We start from the raw sequence: 24,318 nt of genomic DNA on the forward strand, positions 1-24,318 counted from the left end.
AAGCTGTATCCAGGCACAGCAAGAGAGGGACTGAAGAGGGAGGCATGTTATCTATCCATTCCAAGAGAGAGATAAGCCACACAGGCTGGTACAACTAGGCTCCAAAAGGAGCCTCCTGATAGGTCAAAAGCAGGCCTTTGATGGATGCAGGTTGCTCCTAGGAATATAAAGAGACATGCTTTTTGCATGTTAGAAGGTAGAATTTGATGCTAAGATGACTCAGTGGGTGACATTAATGTATGTAGAAGCATGTTTTGTTTGCTTGAATCTGAAAGGTATAAAGGCACAGTCAAATGCCTCTATCATTGCTCTGGTTTGCGTTTGGACGCAAGTCCACTCCAGGGCCCCAGCTGGAAATAAAATCTGTGCTTTTGAGACCTCCGAACCTCTCTTTGTCTCTTTTCCTGAAACCTTCTCCCTGCCATTTCATTACCTTATTTGGGAGTGTGTTCCATAGGTGGGGAGCCACAGCCGAGAAGGCCCTGTCTCTCGTCCCCACCAGACACATTTATGCTATTGACGGGAGCGAGAGCAGGTCCTCTCCGGATAATCTTAGATTACGAGGTGGGACATAGGGGTGGATGCATTTTTACAAGTAAGCTGGGCCAGAACCATATAGAGCTTTATAGGTCAAAACCCACGTTTTGAATTGGGCTTCGAGATGGACCGGCAGCCAGTGGAGCTGGCGTAGTAGGGGGGTGGTATGCTCCCTGTATGTTCCCATTGAACTGGATTATATGGCAGTAGCCAGTTCAATGTAATTTATTTGCATTCTGAAACTGGATTACCATTTTTACTCTAATGCTCACCTTTTGTTGGCTAGATTACCTTTCCAAAATTAGGGTGTGCATTAGTTTTGCATAATTTGGTAAATACTTTTTTTGAGTTTCAGGGTTTTGAAAACTGAGGTGCACAATAGATTTGATGGCGCATTAGACTTGAGTAAATACAGGTGTATGGCAATGTAGATCCAGCCTGAGATACTTATTCCAGATCTGCTGCATCATGTAAATTAGCTCAGATAACATCATTCGAGTGCTGCAAAACAATGGCTCCAGTAAATATTTTTGATGCTGTGACATTCCCTAGTCCCCCTGGTTTCCTGAACTTTGGTTCTCTCTTCGGAATCTTCTGTCCTTTGACCATGCTTTTGTGTTTAGACCTTGGAGTGCTTTGAACCCATGTTGGCTATTATGAGCCCTCTCTCTGCATGTGACTCTGGGCCGGTTTCGTTCTTCTGTTGTTTCTTGAACTAGAGTTGCACTTGCCACGCTGAAAAGAGGATAGAAAGAGAGTTACACTCCAGCAGTGCTATCCAGGTTCTCAGCTATTGTCTTGCATTAGAAAAAGGCTAGAAGGCATGAGCAGGCTGGGTTTTTGCAAACCATTCATAATCTTAAGTGACAATTTCATGCTTCTTGAGACACAGCTCCTCAGATCTGTGTGTCATTCAAAATAAAATAAATAGCTAAATATAATAATGTCTGGCCACCAAAGCAGTGGGTGATTAACCTGAGCTTGGAAAAGGGGCAGGGCGAGCTGAAGACTCAAAGACAGACTTGAGTAAAAGAAGCATATTACATTCATATGGGCTACTTGAGGAATGTATGAAAGCACTCCTAATCTTTCTGTTGCATAGATGTATTCATTCAACACATTTCACTAATCTGTTATTAAAGTGCTGTTGCTTTTCCGAATCTCCTCTAGGGCTAAAACTTTTCCTATGGAAAATATTATCAAGGGAAAGGAGAAAAGCAAAATGCAATGCAAAGGTAAACGTTCCTTTTCTCTTTTCTTCTGCTTTCTGTTGTTGCAAATAGAATAGCCTTCTTGGATCTATATTTGATGGGATTTTAAAACACACACTCGCACAAAACCAAACAAAAATAAAACATGACCGCCTTCATTTAAACTGCACGCTTGGCTCATTGCTGTACATTTTTACGTTTTAGTAATCTCAGCTGTCATATGTTCACCATGAATCTGTAATTGGGGGCCAGAACAGATGGCAGAAGCTTAAAATGACACATACTGGCAGCAGTACCTTGACAGAAGACACAATTAAAATATACTGGGAAGCATTTGTGGTATATACAAGAATATTCATGGCATGGAATTCAGTTATGCAATGGAATCAAAGAGTCATACTTTACATCTGTGGCCAGAAAACCTCTTTCTTAGATTTACTTAGAATGGAATTACTAAAGATAGTGTCCTCACATCTTTTTCCCCCTCTCTCCATTAATGCTAAGTAAGGCAACATTTCTGATGTTGGGTTGTTGTAGGTTTTTTCGGGCTATATGGCCATGTTCTAGAGGCATTCTCTCCTGACGTTTCGCCTGCATCTATGGCAAGCATCCTCAGAGGTTGTGAGGTTGTGACCTGAGTTGTCAGGAGAAAATGCCTCTAGAACATGGCCATATAGCCCACAAAAAAACTTGCAACAACCCAGTGATTCCAGCCATGAAAGCCTTCAACAATACATTTCTGATGTTGCCACTTTTTGCAAGACTCATCCCCTGCAGGTAGCAACCAATGAAGTTGAACAACACGTTCACCTTCAACTAACATTAACTGCAGGACCAGTGTTGTCTGAAACCATCTTTTACCATTGTTAATAACTGTTCCATATCAACTGCACTGGAGGATGAATTCTTATCTCTTTGTGTGGTCAGGCATTCCTCTTTGTTATATATCAGTCTCAGATGCCCTTGAGAGGGTATGGTTCTCCTGACTGATCACTAGACACACTACACTGTGTCAATGAGAAAAAAAATAACAGTGTTTTCCCTCCACCATGTTAATTTTGTTTCATAGCATACTAAGTGTGGCTATCCCAAGCATTGGTGAAAATCTCCCCACGTGTTTACATATGGTGCAGTAACAAAGAGATAGAAGTTTAATTTTACTGATGTAGTTACAAGATTTTTTAAAATGGTAGATTATAATTGACCTATTTATTTATTTATTTTGGGCACTTCTACCCCGCCCTTCTCAACCCCCAAGGGGGGACTCAGGGCGGCTTACAACCGGCACAATTCGATGCCAACAATTAAACAGATAAATTACATAACAGCAATAACCACAATAGTTAAAAACAATAAATTAAAACAATAACCATTAAAAGCCAACCTAGTGGCCAATGTTCACCGAGTTCTGATATCCATAAGACCATTCAGCATTACCATAGTCCATTCCAATTTCTGGTCGTCATTACCTTGTCAGTCTGCCAGATTACCCAAAGGCCTGGTCCCATATCCCTGTTTTCAGCTTCCTTCTGAAGGAGAGGAGGGATGTTGATGACCTAATTTCCCCGGGGAGTGAATTTCACAGGCGAGGGGCCACCACCGAGAAGGCCCTGTCCCTCGTCCCCACCAGCCTCACTTGTGATAGAGGTGGGGCCGAGACCAGGGCCTCCCCCAAAGATCTTAAACTCCGAAGTGGGACATAGAAGGAGATACGTTTGGACAGGTACGCTGGACCAAGGCAGTTACAAATGGATAACCTACAGTTAATAACTCGTTTTTGATCCCTATGTGGTCACTAGTTTAGGAAATATATAAGGAATCATAAAGACCACTGTCCTCACTTACTGGGCAGCAGCCAATGTCAGCAACATGGATCTGTTTTCCTCTTGATCAAAAAGCAGCTGATTTTCCATGGATCCCTTGAGCGATCCTTGGATCGATGGCCAGAAGTAGGGTCCCAATTCCAATGTCATTTCACAACAGAGATTGTGTCGGTGTGTTTGTGTGTGTGAATGTTAGTCGACTGCTTCTTGATTGTCAGGGGAACAGGCCCCTGATGCTCACAGTATTTGCTGCCTTGTGAGTCACAATTGGAGTAGCGAGCTGGGGAATGCTTGGCCGGGAGACCCTATTTACTTATTTAGCTTCATAATAGGGCTTACATTTCTGGTTGCATTTTTAAAATAATGATAATAATAAAAACCAGGTCCCATTCTGTTCTATTCTATTCTGCATAAATGAAAAACTAAACATGCAACCTTCTGTTGAAATCCATATATTCAACATAATGTATATTTTAAGTCAGAGAACATACTTTTAAAATCTGGTACAAATCAAACAGAGAAGAAAACATTTTACATGATATAATAGCAAACTAAGATGCATTCAGGAAAAAAATTCATTTCATTGAATACGTAGGTGTGGTTGTGATGCCTCCAACAATGGCCATGAAGCAGTTGCTGCATTCATTTCTGGCTTTAAACTTAGCTTTATCTCAATGCACAGAACAATGTTCTACTTTGTTAGCACATTGTAAACCACCTCATTTATCCCACAGCTGTCTAAGAGGAAGCCTCATAGTGTTTTCTAAATTAAAATGTAACCCCTTCCTCACTCTTTTCCAATACAGATGAACAGAAATGATCAGATGAAGGGGAACAGGAGGCATTGTTAGGGTTTGTTTGTTTACATTCTTATCAATAGGGTTTGGTCACTTAGGACTCTGCGATATTTTGTAACCTTTTATTAACAATTTTAGCTGCCTTTAATCAATGATATTTAATTCTCTTTATTTAGTTATTATTTCTTTTAAACATTTATATTCTGTCCTTCTCACAGGGAAGGGTACTCAGGGAGGGCACAGCATATATACAGCAAACATTCAGTGCCAGAATATAACAAGCAGCCAAGTAGTAGTAAGATTTTAAATTGATTTATCAGACGGGGAAATATAGATAAATAATCCCAACGCTGCTCAGCCAAATTATAATGATAACAACACCACAGACTAGCTCACCAAAATATAGAGGGAGTATGGTTGCTGAACCAACTGTATTTTGAAAAATTAAGAACTGGGAACCACTGGAACTGAGAAACTTAAAATGATTCTTCAAAAGATATCTTCTGCCACCATATTAATAATAAACTGGTTGAGGTATTATTGAGAGGTTGTTCAGTAACACACCCTGTGTCACTATAGTTTTCTTAGAGGATGTTAAAAGCTGACTTGAATAACGCTTTGACCACAGAGGTATTCACACTGAGGCTGGTATAAGTTGATAAAAATAACAAGAACGTTTATTGAACAGACTTGAATTATTCAGGTACAAATGCATAGTGGTTTCAGTAAAATACTGGTTGTGTTTGAGTAAATGTCTTTAAAACTTCTGGGTTACAAGTCTTAAAAGTTTCAACACAGAAAATTACTTCAGGAAATTAATCTCTGAAAGTAACTCCCAAAAATCCCCCTTGGGAATCTAGCCAAAAACCCTGAACTAGACTTCCTTAGGAAATGAACAGACCACTAACGGGGTGCTGCTCCACAAAACAGTATTCTAACTATCTTCTCATTAGCTATTCTGAATACTACCCAAAAGACTGACCCAAACTTTTTCTTCAACACCCAAACTGCTCTCGCTAACACCCACACGTTTTCTCTCTACACGTGCCAAAAACCAACTGGCAAACTGGGACCTCAAACCTCAGTTTAAAAGGTACATTTTTCCTTTAGATCATTTAGGCTCTGCCCCCATCTTTCTAACCAATCCTAGCCTTCTGATTTTCACTCCAAGACTTGAACACGCCCCCTTAAGGCAAACCTAACTTAAGATGGCTTCTCCCTGTCTCCCTTTCCTAAAATGGATGCCATGGCTTCACCAGACCCACTTCCTTAGGTCTAAGCTAGCCTACTAAGGTAAGGGATTCATTACACAGAACATAAAACAAACTAGAAATATGCATAAACACTAAAATCAATTATCTCCACTTTAAAATCAATTGTGTAAACCATCTCGGATCAGCCATACCGAATCCACTCAGCAGGGTAAAGTTTCCTATTGTTGCCTTATTGCACTGTCCCAAAGGCTTGGTCCAACAGACAAGTTTTTACTATCTTTCTGAAAGACAGGAGGAAAGAGGCTGATCTAATCCCACCAAGGAGGGAGTTCCATAGCCAAGGGGCAATCACTGAGAAGGCCCTCTCTCTCGTCCCTGCCAATCGCACCTGTGATGGTGGTGGGATCGAATGCAGGGCCTCCTCGGAAGATTTTTATCTCCACAGTGTTTCATAGAGGGAGATGCGTTCATTCAGGTAAACTTTAACTTCTGTAAATTAGTTTTTTAGTTGGACTTCGTGGGGGAGCAGTAGTTGTTTACTGCTCACATGTGCCTCCTGATAATGCTAGTTTAAAAGACCAGCTAGACCTTAATAGGGAGAAAAAAAGACTTCTTTCTGACAGTCCTGTACTAGATGCACAAATGTGGAAATTTCTTTTATTGGATTACATTTAATTCTAAAGACTTTCTCAATAACTCATCTCAAACTGTCTTCCTGATTATTAGTTCCATTTTTTCTCATCCTTGTATGTATGAAAGTTGGAAAGAGCACATGGATTCTCAAATGACCATCCAGCTTGTTAGTAGCCGTTCTTGATGACCACCTTGTGTATATAAGACATATCCTGTACTTGTTTGCAACTACATTCTGGATTATATCTAATGCTCCATCTGTCTTGGCTTGCAGCATTGCAGCCTTGTCTGATGATCAGTTCAGCAAAGTCCAAATGACACAGCCAGGCAAGCAGCCGGCTGGTATCTGGATGGTTGAGTTGGCTTCAGAAACAAGAGGCTTATCGTTCTTATTGACACCATGTCTATTCACCATCAGAGCACAGGAAAGCCTTTAAATCTAAACAACCACAATGTGTTTTTTTTTAAAAAAAGAAACAACAGTATAATTTTGCTTTAAATTTTTCAAAGTTACCCTTCAGTTAATACTTTCAAGCTGGAGCAAAATGAATAGTTTAGGGCTAGACTTGACAATCCGTTGTAGCCCGAAAAAACCCACAAGAACCTAATCCGTTGAATGTTTCTTGACAGATTTTTTACATTATTGTTAAAATATATTGATGGTACCCTCTTATCAGGTTCAAGATCTGAGAGAACAGCTGCACTGAAAACAGTTCCAATGTTCTAGACTTCTAGTCCTAGAGAAAGCATTCTTGGGTCTTCTTGGCCCTCCTCTCGCCATTGAGTGTCTTGAATGTTACTCCTGATCTGTTGTAAAATGTTTTGGAACTGTCCAGAATTAATTGGGATGGGATAAAAGTCTGCTAATGTATGAGAAGAGGTGAGATAAATGCCCTACTTCCCAGATGGTCCAACTTCCTGCCAGAAATACAAAGAACACTTCCATGTACCAAAGAAATTTTTGACCCACTGTGACAAGAACCTTCTACCCATAATCTACAACATGCAAATCACCACTTTAATGTGCCGTCAATGAATGAGAAGCACATTCAATCAGTTTTCTAGATATCAGTATATTGCCTGTTTTGCTGGAACACCTAAATAGTTGCAGTATCATGATATGAACTAATACAAACGCCTGGACGTTGAAGGATGGGCATTATGCGGCCTTCATATTGCAGTGTTTTACATTTCTCACTATTGGCTATGCTAGACAGGGGAGATGGGATTTGCAGTCCAAGAATATTTGGAAGCTTACATGACTAACAGCTTCACCCCTTACTTTAGGCGAAGTTTAAAATAATGTGAATTTACAGAGGGATTTTATTCAAGGACATTTTATAAACTGGAGTTTTAGAAAGGATTTTAAGGTGTTTTGATTCAATGAAGGCCAGCAGTTGAACCATTCCCCAACGCGCAAGCTCTCGGCAAATATTTTGCAGCCATTACTGTTATGATTTTTAAAAATCCTGTAAGATTTAGGCTTCAGTCATGTACAATTTAATAACTCATAAATCCTACTGATATCACTGGGACTTACATATGTATAAATGGTGGCAGGTTGATATTCTTACATAGCAAATTAATGAGCTGAACATCAGTGAACATCAAGTCCATGGTAAGGGGGGGGGGGGGGATCACTGTAGTTTGGAGCCAGAATTAGTCAAAGTGGATCCATAAGTTCAATTAATTTCAGTGGCACATATTTTAATAAGTAAAGCTGCATCCCTATGTATAGAAGAGAGCTTATTACAGGTGATTTCCTGAAATGAAGAACTCCCTCTTCCAAAAATGTGTACATTCTTTAACACTAAGAGTATTTAAAGCATCTCAACCCTTGTGCCGGCAGGACAGAAGACCTACAGGCCACAGGTTCGAATCCAGGGAGAGGCGGATGAGCTCCCTCTGTCAGCTCCAGCTCTCCAAGCAAGGACATGAGAGAAGCCTCCCACAAGGATGATAAAAACATCAAATTATCCAGGCGTCCCCTGGGCAACGTCCTTGCAGACAGCCAATTCTCTCACACCAGAAGTGACTTGCAGTTTCTCAAAAAAAGAATCTATATTCCACCCTTCTCACCCTGAGGGGGACTTAGAGTGGAGCACAACATATATGTGGCAAACGTTCAATTCCGGGACATAAAATAAACTATAAATATACACGAACACTAAATAATAATAATAATAATAATAATAATAATAATAATAATAAATATTATTAAAATCACTACATGCACTTAAACACAATTGGCGCTGACAAAATTACCATCTGCCAGCTGCAAAAGGCCACCCTACTGGGATCTGCACGCATTATTTGCCGATACACAGTCCTAGACCCTTGGGAAGTGTCTGACGTGTGATCCAATTCAACAGCCAGCAGAGTGTCTGCTGTGGACTCATCTTGTTGTGTTTCAAATAATTATGATGATGATGATGATGATGATGATGATGATGATGATCCGGCATGTGATTTTGTGATATGAAATCCAGCATATATCTCTTGTTTGCTGTGATATACTGTGTTTTTGTGTCAGAATAATAATAATAATAATAATAATAATAATAATAATAACTTTATTTTTATACACCATTTCCATCTCCCCGAAAGGACTCAGGGAATCTTTCAGGGGCCAAGCCCAATCACCACATTTAATCTCTAAAATCAATTGTTTTAAATCATCTCAGATCAGAGTCATACCAGATCCGGTCAGCTAGATAGAGTTTCCTATCCTTGCCTTATTGCACTGTCCCAAAGGCTTGATCCCACAGCCAAGTTTTTACCACTTTTCTGAAGGACAGGAGGGAGGAGGCTGATCTAATCTCGCTATGGTGATTATTTGAAGAATACATGTATAAAGAATAAATATTATAGTAATGATTTCATCAGAGTAACAAATTATAATTTTGTGCATGGTGTTCAAATTGCCATCTCTGCACAGGCACCACGTTCTTTGTTGAAGCACAGAGTTGCAAACCTCACTTGACGTTTCTCTTCTACTTTTGTAACCGTTTTTGCTTTTAAAACATGCAAACAATTTTTCAGAATTATAAATGGGAAACAGTGAACATACACACACGTGTGTGTGTGTGTGTTCTTAACAGGATATATTTAATAAATGAGCCCATTCAGAGGATCATCAAACAGAATGTCTCAAAACCCCGTTCATTTCATTGAGATTCTAAACTAATGAGACTTTTATTACAATACAGTCAGTTTCAATTTCACCTCCCCATAACTGCTAATGCATTTTCATCTTATTCTGCAAAAAATGCATGTGATTGTATTTTTTAAAAAAGAAATTAACAGCATTTTCTTTTGCAGAAATGGCCCATATGCTTTTTTTTTGTTTACTGCACAAAACCACTACATGCACATTTTCATAGAAGACATCCCAAACTGTGCACATTTCCATCAGTCTTTGTTCTAAAGGTTCTTTGACATTTTAAAAATATTTGCAAATATGATTTTCCCTACTCCCCCCCCCCTTTAGTTTCACTTCGTCTTGCAATCCCCCCTCCTCCATACACTTTTATGATCCTCATTAAACTGTGTTCATTCTCATTCTATTTCCCAATGAGTGGATGATTCTAATCTACAATATCTTTTTGGTGTCCACAGGGGTTTGGTTCCAGGCCCCCCAAAATGTAACTTGCTAAAGTCCATGGACAAATGAAACAAAGCAACTTTTTCCTTGTTTCTCTAGCCCAAACACAAAAAAAACAGCCATTTCTTTGTAGCTCTAATTCTTGCTGACATGACAGTGTCTTTGGTTGGATTTATATTGCCATATAATGCCATTTGGAACTGCATTATATGCTCAGTCTAGGCCCATATAATGCAGTTTAACTGTATTCCAAACTGCATTATATGGTAGTGCAGATCCAGTCTTTGCTGTTCAATTTGCAGTGACCCCATATGTCCCTGAATGAAGCAGAGAGTGATTGAGGACCAGACATCCATAGGGATACCAAGGTGCTTGTTTATAAAGCTATTGTCCTCCCAACCCTTCTATATGCCTGTGAGACGTGGACTGTCTACAGATGTCACATGCAACTCCTGGAACGATTCCATCAGTGCTGCCTCCAAAAGAAATCCTGCAAATCTCTTGGGAAGACAAGCAGACAAATGATAGCGTGCTGGAAGAAGCAAAGACCACCAACATTGAAGCGATGGTCCTCCGCCATCAACTCCACTGGACCAGCCATGTTGTCCGGATGCCCGACCACCGTCTCCCAAAGCAGTTGCTCTATTCCGAACTCAAGAACAGAAAGCGGAATGTTGGAAGACAGGAAAAAAGATTTAAAGATGGGCTCAAGGCCAACCTTAAAAACTCTGGCATAAACACTGAGAACTGGGAAGCCCTGGCCCTTGAGCGCTCCTGTTGGAGGTCAGCTATGACCAGTAGTGCTGTAGAATTTGAAGAGGTATGAATGGAGGGTGAAAGAGAGAAACGTGCCAAGAGGAAGGTGCATCTGGAAACCAATTCCCTCACTGTGGGAGAAGATGTAGATCAAGAATAGGGCTCCACAGTCACCTACAGACCCACCGCCAGAACACTGACCTTGGAGGACCATCATCCTCGGACTACGAGGGATCGCCTAAGTAAGTCCCCATATGTGTCCCCACATTTTTGGTACAGAAGTAAAAAATTCATCTGAAATTAATGGAACTTCAGCTGGATCAAAGATATTTAGGACATATATTCCAATATCTCATCTCATTAGCTAAGAGAAAATATGAAATCCTGTCCTTCCCGAGCATAATGATCACCGTGGCTAGAAAGGATGATCAATATGGAACACATTTCAATAAGCTGAGTTTAAAAAGTTAATTTTCAATATACAAACAATTAACCATTTTAACCCCTCTAATTAGACTATGAAGCCTACTCTCACACCCCATATGGGAAACATATGTTCTCTTCAAAGAAATCTGTGGGCTTGTATATTCACTTCTGCAAAATGCTTCTTTACTACTTTCAGGAGACATATTGTCCAAGGAAGGTATCATATTTCTCTCCAACCCCTCTAGCTCCTGCAAATATACCCAAACATATAAAAATCAGTGGAAGAGATGAAATAGCTGATTATTATTCCCCAAAACTAGGACACCCAATTTAAGAATGGATTTCCTTAGCCCAAACCAGGGTTTATATCTCATTATGGTCTTCACTTTGGATGTCATTGTTATGATGCTATAGTGAAGATCAAGGCTAAATGAATGTATCTTCACACTGCTGACCAATGAACAAAATATGCACACAATAGGTGACACAGGGAAAGATGTAAAACCTAGAACTGCACCTAGAATTTTTCTGGCAAATTATTGGCAAAATGTGCTTCTCCATAGGATAACAGTCAGTGCATATAAGAGTTATTCGGTTAGGGTTGCATAATATATGTTTTCTCAGAATTGTCTTATGAGAATTATTTTTTCCTTTATTTTTTATTAATTATTTGACACAATCTCATATATAATCAGAAAATATACATTCAGAAATAATGAAACATGTCTAGATCTGTATGCAGATGGCAACTTGTACAAAATAAGTATAACATACTTTACCATTCACTCGAGTTTAAGACATTTTCAAAGGAAAATCCATGCAAAGTATTCCTAACTAGAACCGTTTCCATCTAGATAACAGCAATAGTGCGATCAGCTATTTCTCCTATTACAGCTATTACAACAATATTGTATTGTTTTAGTGCCGTTAGCTGCTTTGGATCTCTTTTTAAAGAGAGATAATGTAAAATAACAACAGCGGCAGCAGCAACAACAAAAATTGTAGTCTATACAGGAAAAGAGCACTCTTTTATGATGATATATGAATCAACTATAAGGGGTGTCGAGACCTAGGCTGTATCTACATAAACAACAACAACAATAACAACTCATTTCAAAACTGGCACTGGCAGGCTACATGATTCATGTCAACTTCAGATCAATTTTCATAACTATTTGCCCTTAATCCATCTTTATATTACAGTAAGCTTTCCTCTACAGGAATATCTGGAGTTTCTTGGAGTTCATAGCAATCAGAAAACTGTGTTGGGTCCATTATAGCCTCATCCATTGTCCACACATATACTGCCACCCCTATCATCCTTCCCCTATGTACAGGAAAGAGGATAGGCTATCCTTGTGCCATTACTGTTGCTCCTTTCTGGCTATAGAGGTCCCATTTCAATCACTTCTACTGAGATAAAAGTGAGATGGCCACTCCACCCCTTCAATGTCACTCTGACCATGACAGCCACACACTTGCAGGAAGGACAATGGGACAGGCCAGTGGAGCTGATGTGGTCTCAGCATGGCAAAACCAGCTGGATACTGACATAAAGTCATGGATGATTTGGCTTAATGTATGTGGCCACCATCACAGTCGATCCAGAACCAATCTAGAGTAGAATGCTCCAGACAGACCCTAAATTAAACAGCTAGTATAGATGAGGCCCTAGTCCATTTAACCTAGATCTATGGGAATCAATAAGGCTTAAAGGTACTTGGGATTAATCTGCTTTACGGGTTGAGATTACTATTCCCTCAGTGCATCTAAATTAGATGTGGCTCTTAATGAGACATGTCGCATTATTATGGGATGTCTGCACCCTACACCACTGGAGAAATTACACTGTTCAGCTGGTATTGCACCACCTGATATCCGCCGGAAAGTAGCAGCCAATGGTGAAAGGACCAAGGCAGTGACATCTCCAGCTCATCCCTTGTTTGGGTATCAGCCAGCATGTCAATGACTTAAATCAAGAAATAGTTTTCTAAGATCTACAGAGACACTCGCTGGAACACCTCAGCAAGTGAGAGTCCCAAAGTGGCAGGCTCAAACCCAGAACCTCAACCAATGGCTGATACCAAATGAGAGACTCCCCCCTGGGCACACAGAAGAGTGGGCAACTTGGAAGGTGCTGAACAGACTGCGCTCTGACACCACGAGATGCAGAGCCAACCTTAAGAAATGGGGCTACAAAGTGGAATCCACGACATGCAAGTGTGGAGAAGAGCAAACCACTGACCGCCTGCTGCAATGCAACCTGAGCCCTGCCACATGCACAATGGAGGACCTTCTTGTGGCAACACCAGAGGCACTCCAAGTGGCCAGATACTGGTCAAAGGACATTTAATCAACTACCAAGCTTGCAAACTTTGTGTTTTTTTATCTCTTTGTTTGTTTTGTTCCATTAGAAATGTAATACAATGGTCTTGTTGCCCCTGAAATGACAAATAAAAAATCTAAATTAGATCTAACCTGGTGTGGTTGCAGTGTATAGGAGCAATGGTCAGTCATGCATAAGGTCCATGGGAGCTGATGGTTGCCGTTGCAAGGCTACTGCAGGGAGGAATAGGGTCTTTCTTACCAAAGATGTATGAAATTGAAGGAAGACATCACAACTTCAGTCAGAACTGAGAATGGAAGTGGCTGATGGTCTAGCTGTGCTTTTGTTGAGGCAGCAGTGATGTGCTCGCAACTAAGGTTTTGTATGGAAGTGCTCCTGGTGTTCTTTGTCATCACTTTCTATTTATATGAAAAATTAATTTAGGCATTTAACAGTGCCTGTTAAAGTGGTCTATTATTGGCTGGAGCCAAAAGAGAAGCAAAGATTTACATTTACTTTTCACACATGTTGTATTCCATGATACATCTCTGTGTGCCACCCTGTATCACCAGAGGATTTCAAATGCATTCACTCTTATAGCAAAAGGATGGATAAATAAATGCATCATTACATCTTGGTTATCATTATTAGGTGTTATCTGACACTTTTGAGTGCAATTTGCAGTTTTGTAAACAAGGTGTAAAAACACATTGAAGGCAGAGGTCCTTTCCCATATGGAAAGCAAATAAAGATCCAGCCTCCTATTTTCACACCTTAGTCACCATTCTGATTAAAATATCATGAATGCTAAACAACTCTCTTTATTTCCAATGAGGCAATTATTTGAAGGCAATTTTGGGGCAAAAGTGATGTTTTCATTGCTAACAAGTATGACAAAACAAAAATTGCACAGGAAAAAAACCTCAAAATCTATGTTCATGTAATATTTTTATTGTTGTTCATTCATTCAGTCATTTCCGACTCTTTGTGATCTCATGGACCAGCCCATGCCAGAGCTTCCTGTCGGCCATCACCACCCCCAGCTCCTTCAAGGTCAATCCAGTCACTTCAAGGATGCCATCCATCCATCTTTCCCTTGGCTGGCCTCTCTTTCTTTTTCCTTCCATTTTCTCCACCATAATTGTCTTCTCTAAGCTTTCCTTTCTTCTCATGATGTGGCCAAAGTACTTCATCTTTGCCTCTACTATGCTTCCCTCCAATGAGCAGTCAGGCTTTATTTCTTGAAGTATGGACTGGTTGGATCTTCTGGCGGTCCAAGGCACTCTCAGAACTTTCCTCCAGCACCACAGTTCAAAAGCATCTATCTTCCTTCACTCAGCCTTCCTTATGGTCCAGCTCTCACATCCATAGGTGACTATGGGGAATACCATTGCTTTTACTATGCGGATCTTGGCTGCCAGTGTGATGTCTCTAGTCTTCACTATTTTATCAAGATTGGACATTGCTCTCCTCTCAAGAAGTAAGTGTCTCCTGATTTCCTGGCTGTAGTCTGCGTCTGCAGTAATCTTTGCACCTAGAAATACAAAGCCTGTCACTGCCCCCATGCTTTCTCCCTCTATTTCCCAGTTATCAATCATTCTTGTTGCCATAATCTTGTTTCTTTGATGTTTATCTGTAACCCAGCTTTTGCACTTTCTTCTTCCACCTTGATTAAAAGGCTCCTCAGCTCCTCCTCGCTTTTGGCCATCAAAGTGGTATCATCTGTATATCTAAGGTTGTTAATGTTTCTTCCAGCAATTTTTACCCCAGCCTTGCATTTGTCAAGCCCTGCACATCACATAATGTGTTCTGTATACAAGTTAAATAGGTTGGGTGAGAGTAGACAACGCTGCCGTACACCTTTCCCAGTCTTGAACCAGTCTGTTGTTCCATGGTCAGTGCTTACTGTTACGACTTGGTCCTTATACAGATTCCTCAGGAGAGAGACATGGTGATTTGGTATGCCCATACCACCAAGAACTTGCCACAATTTATTATGATCCACACAGTCAAAGGCTTTAAAATTGTCAATAAAACAGAAATATATGTTTTTTCTGAAACTCCCTGCCTTTCTCCATTATCCAGCGTATATTGGCAATTTGGTCTCTCGGTCCTCTGCCTTTTCTAAACCCAGCGTGTACATCTGGCAACTCTCTCTCCGTGTATTGCTGGAGTCTTATTATGATCCACCAAACTCATATAATAGCAGTACTTTTCTTGGTTACAGTTTTAGAAAAAAATATGGAAAGTGATTAGGAATGTGTGTTGTGTTCATTTGTTACATCTTACTAGGAATAAATAGTTTTTCTAGGCACACTTGACTATGTAAACTAAGAAAGAGATGCATACAAAAAGATGAATGACAATTGCTGTAATCAGAAACTAAAACATGTCTTCATGTCCAGAGGGCAATCATTTGGTGGTGCCCATATTTTCATGAAGGCTACACATAAGAAGACAACCTTGCAAATATTTTATCTTTCACTTTCCTGTCCCTTTTTATGACTTGTTTCTTAACCTCTGTGGTTATCTCCTGATTTATCAGCAATACTGAATGGGTTTTTTCACATCAGTAGGCACCATCCAACAAAATAAAACACAACAATCACAAGGAATCCAAGAAAAATGCATCAATGTCCACAACCAAGCAACATTGGCAAGTCCAATGTATTCATAAACATTCCCGCTTACAACAGGCACTTTCTTTCTCTGGCATTCATTGCACATACTAGTAGTAGGCCAATACACAACCAGAGGAAATCACTATTTGTTAGGCTTTACATTATTTCTTTCTGAGTGTGTCACTTCACTTGCATTTTTTGTTCTGTCATTTTTTTTAAAAAAAAAGAAGGCCTGTTAATGAATTCGGTGTGATTGTTATCCTAATTAATTTTAGATAGCAATGAAAATGGAGCTTGCTGAATAGATAGAGCAGAGGATGGTCTCATCTGTGTTCTGCTTGCAAAGAGTGGGCCATGGGAAGCCTGGTGCATTCTTGGGAACACAGTTGCATCACTCTTTGGAGGTCACAATTGTGCCTTTTGCAAAATCTTCATTTAACAAGAAGACTATGGCTATGCAATCTTTCTCATATTAATTGCTCATTCTCTTCTTGGAGAGATTGCATCTCCTATCTTGAATATGAGAGAGAGGTTGTTTGGGTTTCTTTTCAAAGTAGTAAATGAGTTTCTGTTGTTAGAAAAAAAGGCTTTCTCAAATTCCTCTTCCTTGTATGCTGGAAATATGTCAAGTACTCCTAGAGCTTAGGTTTTTGTGGGGTCCAATTGAGGATATTAGGAGAAAAGAAGTTGCCAGAACTTAGAACAAAAATGCCAGCCTTCCTCTGTAGATTGAGTGGTAAGGCAATATGTCCAGCCTCGGGAACCACGTGGTCTTCAGCAGTTGCCACCAACAACACCTTTATTGATTAGTCAATTTTGACCATATCAAAACATGCAAAACATACAAAACATACACATTTGCCCATACACACAGTAAAACCATGATGCATTGTGGGGCAGCGGAAGCAAATCCAATATGGCAATTTCCATAATATCCAAGTTGATGAAGCTAACTATTGACTTGGCAAGAGCTTATCATCCTAGACAACTCTCCATATGACAAGGGGAACTTCAGAATTGAAATCAACTTCCCATTGAAACCTCCTAAGATTACATTTAAAACAAAGATCTATCACCCTTTCAATGAAAAGAGCCAGGTTTGTCTGCAGATAATAAGTGCTGAAAACTGGAAGTCATCCTCCAAAACTGATCAAGTAATCCAGTCCCTCACAGCACTGGTGAACGACCCCCACTCTACGCACTCACTTCGGGCCGACCTAGCTGAAGAATACCCTAAGGATCATAAAAAATTCTTTAAGAACGTGGAAGAGACTGCAAAGAAATGTGGTGAGAAGTGACCAGTGGACTAAAAACAAAACAAAACATCAAAATAAAAAAATCTGACAGAGTTGATGTCAGCAATGTGTGTTGAGAAGACCTGGAACAGTGCATTTCAGACACACCACAAAAAACAGGACTCTCTGGAAAATTAATAAATGGCACTTTTTGGTGTCCACTTGTGCAAAACGTTCTACAATTTCTTAATCAAAAGTAGTCTAGGTAACTTGGATTCAAGCTTTCAAGTCATTATTCCAGACTCAAATACCATACTGGCTCATCGCATTATATAATATATTGGTTAGTATTACGCAGAACAGTTCATGAGTAAATCAACCAGCAGTACTGTGAACCTTTGGAAGATGAAAGAGTGGGGAAAAAGAGAATAGTCTCGAAATTTCATTGAGCTGATAAAAATCAATTTACCCTGCAGAAAGGGAGGAGAGAGAACCTTCCGTTCTAATTTTCCAATTACAAGGACATATTTTAAATTATTTTATTGGGGTTTTTTTTATGACAAGACATATAGCAGGCAGCAGTGTTATTGTGTTATGGGATTGTTTCTGCCCATGCCTCTGTGGAAAGATGGTGCCCCACTATGGTTTTTTTTTTTTTTTTGTGAAAACCATAGAATCATAGAGTTGGAAGAGACTTCATGGGCCTTCCAGTCCAACCCCTTGCCAAGAAGCAGGAAAATTGCATTCAAAGCACATCCAAAGAAGGAACCTCCACCACACTCTGGGGCAGAGAGTGTTCCACAGGTGAATGGCTCTCACAGTCAGGAAGTTCTTCCTAATGTTCAGATGGAATCTCCTTTCTTGTAGTTTGAAGCCATTGTTCTGCGTCCTAGTCTCCAGGGAAGCAGAAAACAAGCTTGCTCCCTCCTCCCTGTGGCTTCCTCTCACATATTTATACATAGCTATCATATCTCCTCTCAGCCCTCCCTCTTCTTCAACCTAAACATGCCCAGCTCTTAAAGCAACTCCTCATAGGGCTTGTTCTCAAGACCCTTGATCATTTTAGTCGCTCTCCTCTGGACACTTTCCAGCTTGTCAACATCTCCTTTCAATTGTGATGCCCAGAATTGGACACAGTATTCCAGGTGTGGTCTAACCAAGGCAGAATAGAGGGGTAGCATGACTTCCCTGGATCTCGACACTATACTCCTATTTATGCAGGCCAAAATCCCATTGGCTTTTTTGCCACCCCATCACATTGTTGGCTCATGTTTAACTCGTTGTCCACAAAGAACCCAAGATCTTTTTCATACGTACTGCTCTTGAGCCATGTTAAGATTATTTTGAATTCTGCTCCTGTCTTCTGGAGCATTAGCTATCCCTCCCAATCTGGTGTCGTCTGCAAACTTGATGATCATACCTTCTAAGCCTTCATCTAAGTCATTTATAAAGCTGTTGAACAGGACCAATCCCAGGATGGAGCCCTGCTGATGGCACTCCACTCGTCACTTCTTTCCAGGATGAAAACCCTCTGGGTTTGTCCACTTAACCAATTACAGATCCACCTAACTGTAGTTTTGCCTAGCCCACATTGGACTAGTTTGTTTGGCAGAAGGTCATGGGGGACCTTGTTGAAGGCCTTACTGAAATCCAGGTACGCTACATCCACGGCATTCCCCGCATCTACCCAGCTTGTAACTCTATCGAAAAAAGAGATCAGATTAGTCTGGCATGACTTGTTTTTGATAAATCCGTGTTGACTATTAGCGATGACCACATTTGTTTCTAAGTGTTTGCAGACCACTTCCTTAACAATCTCTTCCAGAATCTTGCCTGGTATCGACATGAGGCTGACCGGACGGTAATTGTTTGGGTCATCCCTTTTTTCCTTCTTGAAGATTGGGACCATATTGGCCCTCCTCCAATCTGCTGGAACTTCTCCCGGTCTCCAAGAACTCTCAAAGCCTTCGACAATACAAACTCTCAAATATGATTGCCAATGGTTCGGAGATGACTTCTGCTAGTTCCTTCAATATTCTTGGGTGTAGTTGATCTGGCCTTGGGGACTTGAACTTGTTTAGAGCGACCAGGTATTCCTGGACAACTTGTTTCCCAATTTGGGGTTGGATGTCCTCTAATCCTTCATCCACTCCATCTTGCTGAAGTTGAAAATGACTTTCTTTCTGTGAGAAGACTGAGGCAAAGAAGGCATTAAGTAGTTCTGCCTTTTCCCTATCTCCTATCAGCATTGTCCCATCTTCTCCTCGAAGAGCTCCTATCGCCTCCTTGTTTTTCCTTTTTCTACTGATGTAAGAAAATAAGCCCTTTTTATTGTTTTTAATGTCCCTGGCAAGCCTGAGCTCCTTTTGTGCTTTAGCCTTGCGAACCTTTTCCCTTCAGGAATTGGCTATTCTTCTTTGGTGATTTCTCCCTTTCAAGATCCCCTACCCTGTCCATGATCAACCACAAACAAAGAAGCTACACCACATTAATGATTACATTAACTGAAAAATTCTACAGTGCTCTACCCTAGATTGTCTGAAATTGATATTGGAATCTAGATGGACAGTTGGGCTGACATCAACACCAGGGCCCTATCTTCCTAGTGTCCACCACTGGTGCTGCTATTTTACTCCACAGCAAAACCTTGCTGCAAATCTTGCTTCTGGTGAGGTCAAAACAGGCCACCCAGCCATGTAATCACTGGAAGTGACACTGCCAATAAGGATCTGCTGAGGGCTTGTATTATTCTACAGTTACAGATTTCATTACAAACCAATAATCATAATAGCAGATTATTATGATTTCTTACTCCTAAAAAATAAATAAATCCATAAACAGTTTCTATTCTTTCTTCTGTTGGCTAATCTTTAAGAACCAATTTCGGCCAAATTTATCAATACATTTTCCCATCATCAGCACTTCAGTCCATTTCCAAGTTTAAAAACAAACAATATTCTTGATGCTATAATCATATATCAAAGAAGTAATCCATATTTCTTTATTTCCTGTTCTTTATTTATACTATCCAATAAAACTATTTCTGATAAAATTGTACAAACTATCTTTAAAAAAAGATTTAATTAACATTTGTGTTTTGGACCAGTAGTGTTTGGATCAGTAGAGCCAACAATGTGATGTGGCAGCAAAAAAAGCCAATGGGATTTTGGCATGCATCAATAGGAGTATAGTGTCTAGATCTTGGGAAGTCATGCTACCCCTCTATTCTGCTTTGGTTAGACCACACCTGGAATATTGTGTCCAATTCTGGACACCACAAGAGAAGAGAGATATTGACAAGCTGAAATGTGTCCAGAGGAGGGCAACTAAAATGATCAAGGGTCTGGAGAACAAGCCCTATGAGGAGCGGCTTAATGAGCTAGGCATGTTTATCCTGAAGAAGAGAAGGCTGAGTGGAGATATGATATCCATGTATAAATATGTGAGAGGAAGTCACAGGGAGGGGGGAGCAAGCTTGTTTTCTGCTTCCCTGGAGACTAGGATGCGAAACAATGGCTTCAAACTACAAGAAAGGAGATTCCATCTGAACATTAAGAAGAACTTCCTGACTGTGAGAGCTGTTCAGCAGTGGAACTCTCTGCCCCAGAGTGTGGTGGAGGCTTCTTCTTTGAAAGCTTTTAAACAGAGGCTGGATGGCCATCTGTCAGGGGTGATTTGAATGCAATATTCCTGCTTCTTGGCAGGGGGTTGGACTAGACGGCCCATGAGGTTTCTTCCAACTCTATGATTCTATGATTCTTATAAATCTACCAGAAATAAGGAAAAAATGCCCCCTCTATTTTGAAATCCCCCAAATTGTTTTAAAACTTTCTGGGACATTTTCAACAACTTATTTAGGCTTAGATAGCATATTTACATCATCTTATACATTTTTTTTTTAATTTTAAATAGCTCCACACATTTTAGATCTTTGGACCATATTTTTCTCACACATTTTCCTGATACATGCACTACAGGTTTTTCTTCAGTCTCTTGTTTCAAAAGCCATTTATACACTTTTTAAATTACATTGTTGTCAGATTTGCACAACTCTAAATAGAACTCATTTTCTTTAACCTCCATGGCTGCATTTCTGCTAACTCGATTGAATCTTTCCTTAAGTTTCACGTAAGCAAACCAATTAAAATCCTTGCCTTGCTTAAAAACCTCACATTTCTTGATATCCTTAACATGAAGAAATTGACTAATTGGTATCAGTTCTTCTAAGAGCAACTGAAACTGTAAGTTGGCTTGGAAAAGGGAACATTGAGAGGTTGTAAAGGAGTATCTTAAAATATCTAAACAGATGCCTTGTAGAAGATGCAGCAAACTTGTTTTCTACTGTTCAAGAGACCAGAACATGAAAAATGGATTCAAATTACAAAAAAGAGAGAGATAGAGAGATACTACTCAAGAACTTTAATATGCAAGCAGGGGCGGCTCAACCCATTACGCAAAGTAAGGATTCGCAGTATAGTTGATTTTGCCCAGGGGCGCTCTTGAGGCGCTCTTGGGGGGAAATAGACCTTGACATATGCGAGTTGTAGTTACTGGGATGTATAGTTCACCTACAATCAAAGAGCATTCTGAACTCCACCAATGATGGAATTGAACCAAATATGGCACACAGAACTCCCACAACAAACAGAAAATATATATCAGTGATTGGTTGGGGGGGGGGGGGGGGGGCAAAATACTGAAAATTACCTAGGGCCGCCTCTGTATGCAAGAGCGGTTCAGCAGTGGAATGTACTGAGAGATTGGTGGACTTTCAATATTTGGAGTTTTTAAACAGAGGTTGTATGCACACTTTCCAGGAGAGCTCTTTTGTATATTTTTGTATGGCAGAGGTTGGAGTGGTCATATGGTCCCTTCCAACTCTATACTATGTTTCTATAAAAGAAAATTCCTTCTGATCCTCAGTATATAGATGATCATATTTTACCTTCCTGTCTTTTGGTGTTAGCACTGAGGGAATTTCTATGATGAAACACTTCTGCTAGTAGTACTGGCACTACTGCTGCTACTACTAAAGCAAAGTATGAAAACTCTAATAATCAATAACAGGGTATGATGTATAAGGACTCACATTCATACTTAGAAATTAAGGGCAGAATCATCTGCACAGTGTACAATATACAACGTTAGATATACTTAGCTATATCTCATAGGCACTAAGAAATATTGTTAGCAGACGCCCCGGGTGGTTTATTTATTTATTGTGTCAGGCAACCGAACAGTTGTATTACATTTTTTGACAGAATAAACAAACAAACATACAAAAGACACAGAGTTTGCAAGCTTGGTAGTTGATTAAATGTCCTTTGACCAGTATCTGGCCACTTGGAGTGCCACAAGAAGGTCCTCCATTGTGCATGTGGCAGGGCTCAGGTTGCATTGCAGCAGGTGGTCTGTAGTTTGCTCTTCTCCGCACTCGCATGTTGTGGATTCCACTTTGTAGCCCCATTTCTGAAGGTTGGCTCTGCATCTCGTGGTGCCAGAGCACAGCCTGTTCAGCGCCTTCCAAGTCGCCCAGTCCTCTGTGTACCCAGGGGGGAGTCTCTCATTGGGTATCAGCCATTGATTGAGGCTCTGGGTTTGAGCCTGCCACTTTTGGACTCTCGCTTGCCGAGGTGTTCCAGCGAGTGTCTCTGTGGATCTTAGAAAACTATTTCTTGATTTAAGCCCCTGGTGGTGTAATGGGCTAAATCCTTGTGCCAGCAGGACTGCTGACTGACAGGTCAGAGGTTTGAATCCAGAGAGAACGGGTTGAGTTCCCTTTGTCAGCTCAAGCTCCCCATGTTGGGGCATAAGAGAAGCCACCCACTAGTATGAAAAAGCATCAAAAAACATCTGGGCATCCCCTGGGAAACATCCTTGCAGACCGTCAATTCTCTCACACCAGAAGTTACTTGCAGTTTGTCAAGTCGCTCCTGACATAAAAAAGTTAGTAAATTGCAAAGAAGCATAACAGTACACTGGAAAAACAGTACATATGGTCCCTTCCAACTCTAAGATACTAAGATACTATTATCATCTAGCTAATGTCACAACACACAACAGGAGCAATGTACAATGGTCCCAATTTCCATCAGCTCCAATGTACATCAATCACTTTCAAGCATAACATAGCAGCAGCCCTTTGCTAGATACAGATATTACAGAAGTATCCAATTCTAATTCTCCCTGATTTAAGTCCACTTACAGAGATGTAAGTCCCCAACAGGATGCTGGTCGAAGTACCTAAAGTGTTGGACATGCTTAGATGACTCTGTCATGCATTTTCAAATTCTCCCACATGTACATTCATAGCTTTCTGTCTTGAACAAGAAGACATTTTTTCAAGTTTGGTAAATTGTACTAAAATGAATTAGAAATTACAAAATTGAGTACTAAAATGAACTAAAATGAATTAGATTCACCCACTTCTGTGTGGAGAAGCCCAATTTATATCCAGACTAACTCAGAAGGAAGGGGAAACATGTTGTGAGTTTTTTTTTCATGACAGGAGCAACTTGAGAAACTACAAGTCACTTCTAGTGTGAGAGAATTAGCTGTATGCAGGGACAATGCCCAGGGGATGCCCTGATGTTTTACCATCCTGTGGGAGGCTTCTCTCATGTTTCCACATGGAAAGCCGGAGCTGACAGATGGGAGCGCACTCTGTCTTGCGAACTCGAACCACCGACTTCAGGTCAGCAGTTGATCTGGCACAAGGGCTTAACCCATTATGCCACTATGGCTCATATGTGGTGGGTTGAGGATGTATTTGTGTATAGAAAATGGTTAGTGACTTAAGTGATGATCCTTTTCAATATTTTTCCCAGTATAAAGATATTGTCGTGCTTTTTCTTTGGGTTACATAAACAAACGCATAATAAAATCTCAATCTGGTTATTCCCATTGCATAACCACTTACAATTCTACTTAGGAGTCACATGTAGGTGCACTGAAGAAGAAAAAATCACATGGTCATTAACCCTTGCATAAATGGCGAATGTTCCATCTCCCAGGAGCCTGATTTGCCTTACTTTAAAGTTGCTTGAGGTTGCTCCCTCTTGCATTTTCTCCCAGGGCTGCTGCAGCTTTGCAATAACCCTAAAAGTTAACAGTATCAGAGTCTGCAAAGCCAGTT

At 40.3% G+C, this 24,318-nt stretch overlaps 1 pseudogene; it reads left to right on the forward strand.

Moving 5' to 3' along the window:
• Positions 1–17,258, forward strand: part of LOC132782307 (ubiquitin-conjugating enzyme E2 L3 pseudogene) — a 28,051-nt pseudogene extending 10,793 nt beyond the window's left edge.
• Positions 17,259–24,318: the final 7,060 nt, after the last annotated feature.

This window comes from Anolis sagrei, chromosome 7 (assembly GCF_037176765.1).
Source record: "Anolis sagrei isolate rAnoSag1 chromosome 7, rAnoSag1.mat, whole genome shotgun sequence".
Classification (NCBI taxonomy): domain Eukaryota; kingdom Metazoa; phylum Chordata; class Lepidosauria; order Squamata; family Dactyloidae; genus Anolis; species Anolis sagrei.